This window comes from Magnolia sinica, chromosome 17 (genome assembly GCF_029962835.1).
Source record: "Magnolia sinica isolate HGM2019 chromosome 17, MsV1, whole genome shotgun sequence".
In the NCBI taxonomy this organism is placed as follows: domain Eukaryota; kingdom Viridiplantae; phylum Streptophyta; class Magnoliopsida; order Magnoliales; family Magnoliaceae; genus Magnolia; species Magnolia sinica.
This window is the reverse complement of record NC_080589.1, coordinates 66,424,378-66,428,941: the sequence shown is the minus strand read 5'-3', so window position 1 is coordinate 66,428,941 and position 4,564 is coordinate 66,424,378. Positions and strand designations below refer to the sequence as shown.

General features: G+C 39.4%; 1 non-coding gene across 1 annotated transcript; it reads right to left on the bottom strand.

Annotated features, from left to right (window-relative positions):
• Positions 1 to 3,792: 3,792 nt before the first annotated feature.
• LOC131232077 (small nucleolar RNA R71) lies at positions 3,793 to 3,899 on the bottom strand. Its single transcript, XR_009164681.1, has one exon. It is a non-coding gene; the product is annotated as a small nucleolar RNA R71 (small nucleolar RNA).
• Positions 3,900 to 4,564: the final 665 nt, after the last annotated feature.

Sequence of the window (4,564 nt, the reverse complement as noted above, 5' to 3'; positions counted from 1 at the left end):
GGACGACCCCTACCCAGCTAAATCGTGGGTTGTCAGCAACGCTGGGCCAGGACAGCCCGACCCAGCCAATCTTTGGTCAGCAGTGCTGGGCCGGAATCAATCTAGCCCAGCCCAGTTATGAGCCACCTATGGACAGCTAGGTGGATTGTATGTGGGTCGCTGTTGCTGGGTTAGGAATAGTTCAACCCAACCAGTTTTCTGGGCCACTGTGGACAGCAATGGCTGGGCCAAGAACAGCCTAGCCTATCCCAGTTTCTGGGCCTTGATTGTATAACAAAGGTTGGGGGTTGTGTTGAGGGTCAAATATTGTATATCAGACCCATATATTGCCTGGATTTATGAACATGGTAGTGTTTGATAGCCCGATTTAATTGTGTTTGTGATGCAGGGTGTATTTACGAGATTAGATTGAAATAGGACGCTAAAAGCATGAATTTACGCTCACAATTCACCAAGGCAATGACGGGACCCCAGGGGACCAAGATCACTTGATTTACATGCCAGTGATCCGAGAAATTTGAGAAATTGAACCTCAAGTGGCTTGAAAGTCAGTCAGAATGCAAGATCATAGGGTTTCCACGATCTGTTCAACTGGAAACTTCATAGATGACCTCAGGATCACAAATTAACCGTACACGTCGAATTTCAGCTCTCAGATTTTTGTGAAAGAGGCCCAATAGCTAGATCAGCCCACAAATCATTAAAATGGGGCCCACCTGATCTTTGGATATGCTTAAATTTTGGTCTCAATCCTTAAACTGAGATGAAAAAACTGATGGATGGAGCAAATTTCTCGTGAAGATCACAGTGGACCCCACGTGCGACGTGCGTGTACATAGCACGTCCGCACGCAAGTCGCACCTGACTGGGACTCCCAGTTAAAGTTGGCTGACCCGACTTCTTCCCCACCGGCAACAGTGGACCCTGGTGCATCCGCTGGTCTCTTTCAGTGGGGCCCACCCATCAGTCGGACCACTGATCCGGACCGTCCATGTGACTCACGTGGTCAATATTTTCCAAGCCTAGGTGACGAAATAGGATGCAACAGCGAGGATGGGTTCCTATCCGTCCAAACATAGGACAGACGGTACCACAGAAGATCTCGATGAGCCACACCCAAACCGAAGAAAAACGATCATGTCCGACCGGTTTCCCGTTCTGATCTCAGTGAACGGAGTGGATTTCTTATTGACATCGTTCATGGGCCCCACCGAGAGTTCAGCGTTGGCTCGCTTACAGAGCCTGCGTCCGTGAAAAACGACCGCTATGGGCCGGTTCCATGATCCCGATCACGGTCGGATTAATAATCCAAATCGTCCAATGTGTATCTCATCCAAAAACTTCCCCCCAAACATTGCGTTTTTGGAAGGATATCAAGGAAAATGGTGCTATTTTGGCTTGGTTTTTGGGCTGCGTAAATAGACTTACGCAAGGAATTTTTGTGGTGCGCAGGAAGTTTCAAAGTCAATTACGATGCATTCCACTGACTCCTTTACGCACAGACTCTCCACCGACTCCAGCCACCGATTGTAACACTTATAAAAGGGAGAACAAAGAGAGAGAGAAGGGACATTCAATTTCAAGAGGCATTCAAGGAGCTTAGCTGGGAATGTGGAGTAGCTTTCCTAACAGAGTTTTTTTCTTCCTTTGTTTTTGTTTTATATCTTTCTTTTAGAGATAAGCCTAATCATGTTTAGGCCAGGTTAAACCTCTTAGCTAGGGCTAAGAGGTGAAGCTTGTAACGTGATGGGAGAATTTATGCATGTGCCTTTTGTTTAGATTGAATGGATTTTAATTTAATTTTACTATGGGAATATTTTTAGTTTTTAATGGTCTGTTGTGACTGAAATTACAATGGGTCTGTGATGGCTTTGAGTATTTCTTTTTCCTTATTTTGATTATGACGTCAGGAAGCCCTGTTGTTCACCATCGTCTCTTGAGCATGGTTGGATGTCGGTACCCTTCCTAACCTTCATAAATTATTGATTGGTTAGTAATTGGTTAATTCTGTTATTTAATTTGTCTCATGGGCATGGTTTGGTGATGGAATCCATTCTAATTCATATACCTTTCATCTCTTAAAAACTATATCAAAGAAAGTTCAGTCTTGATTTTCATGAAGATGGGACTTTAAGTACAGTTGAGTTCTTGAAACAGGCATAGGATCTCCCTGATCTCTACAAGTGGATCCTCTGAATCCCTGGTTTCTTACCTCTGAATTCTTTAATTTATAGATTAATAATTCATCATTATTCCCTCGAATTCCTTTGATTTAGATTTCATCTTAATCTAGTTCTAGCTCTAGTGAGTTTCAGATTACGCACAGGTTTCAGTCCCTTGGGATTCGACCTCGATCTTACCAAGTTTATTACTACATCACAACCCTATACTTGAGGAGTGAACAAGTTTTTGGCACCGTTGCCGGGAATTGACGGTTACGTTTTTCTAAGATTAACTAGTTTTAGGAATAGTTTAAGATTAGAATTTTTCTAACTTTAGTTTTAGATTTTTATTTCTATTTGATTTCTAAAACTAACTTGTTTTCCTATTTTGTAAGATCCTAAAACTTCTAAATTGATAATCCCTTTCTAATTCCTCTATTTCTTCTATTTTTAGAATTAGGGTTTGAGTTTTAAAAATTTTCTAATTCTAGTATTTTAAATAGTTTATTTTTAGAAACTTTCTAATTTTAGGTTTAGATTTTCTATTTTAGAAACTTTCTAATTCCGGAACTTTCCTTTTTAGAAACTAACTTTCTATTTTTATTTTTAGTAACTTTCTAATTCTAACTCTTCTAGAATCTAACTTTGTTTCCTAATTTATTTTTAGAAATTTTCTACATGTAGAATTTTTGTTAGAAACTAACTTTCTTATTTTGTAGGCTTTTAAGATAGAAATTTCTAATTCGGTAAGCTTTTTCTCTACTTTCAATTTTTCAGATCTCTTTTAGTAACTTACTTTCTAGTTTAGGACTTTCCTAATTTATTTTAGAAATTTCCACTTTCTTTTTGGAATTTCTTCTTTTAGAAACTAGTCTACTTCTATCTTTCTTTTTAAGAATTTTCTAATTCTAGACATTCTCTTTAGAAACTGACTTGTTTTGTTTTCTTTTGCAGGTTTTTAACTTAGGGACTCCAATTTGGTAACTTCTTTCCAACCCTCTCTTTCTTTTTAGATTTTCTTTTCCTTTCTTAGGATTAGGTTTCGAATTTGATTGAGGGCTGCGAGTGTTTTATGCCCAAGTGGGCTCGTGACAACACTCGACGTCTCTTGACTGAAGGAGGATTGGTTGAGGGGTCAACTATCCATCACAGGACTAGAAACCACTCGAAATTCCCTGAGTTAATTGAAGTGATGGCTGAAAACCAACCTCTTCTACCCCAACCTAGGGTGGAGGACATTTAGGATGAGAATGAGGTGTATCAAGCACCTTAGCCTCGTACTTTACGGGATTATTTACAACCAGCGGGGCTGAATACGCCCTCATGTATGATTTTTTCTAAAAATACAGGACATATGGACATCAAGCCAGGGGTTATCCAACTCCTTCCTAAGTTCCATGGGCTTGAATCTGAAGAACCATATCTACATTTGAAAGAGTTTGATGAGATCATAGCCACTTTATATTTTTAAAATGTGTCTGAGGACACAGTCAGGCTGAAATTCTTTCCTTTTTCCTTGAAGGAGAAGGCTAAGACGTGGTTACATTCACTACGTCCTAGATCCATAGGCACATGGAATGATATGCAAAGGAAATTTATAAAGAAATTTTTTCCACATCATAAAACGATTAACCTTAGAAAAGCAATCATGAACTTCACCCAAAAGGAGGATGAAACATTTTACCAATGTTGGGAAAGGTTCAAGGATTTGGTCAGTTCATGCCCACAATACGGCTTTGAAACGTGACGCATTACAAATTTTTTCTACGATGGACTGACATCTTCCATGCGCCAAATGGTCGAGACAATGTGTAATGGAGAATTCATTAATAAAAATGTTAACGAGGTATGGGATTACCTCGATAGTCTTGCTGAAAAAACACAATCATGAGACTATTACCCAAAATCGAACACCACGTGTAGGCCGACTCAATCTAAGGAGAAAGGTAGATTGTATCTCTTGAAAGAAGAGGATGATCTCAAGTATAAAGTGACTACGCTCATAAGAAAAGTTGAGGCCATGGAAGGAAAGAAGGATAAGGTTAATGAAAGTGTTTACGGCATCTGTGATTGCAACATTCATACAACTGAAAATTGTCCTATGATATCCGCCTTTCGAGAAGTGTTGAATGAACAATCTAATGCCGTAAATAATTATCAAAGACCTTTCAATGGACCGACTTCTAATACGTACAATCCTGGTTGGAAAAATCATCTAAACTTTAGTTGGAGAAATGGACAAACTACTACTTCTCAAGGTTTCTTCAATCAAAATCCAAATCAGGAGAAACCTCAAGAAGAAATGGTTCAAAATTCCATGCAAGAGCTGACCCAAGCAATGAGAGATTTTATGTAAAAGATGGATTCACGTATGACGGTTATAGAAAAGGGGATGCTTCCTG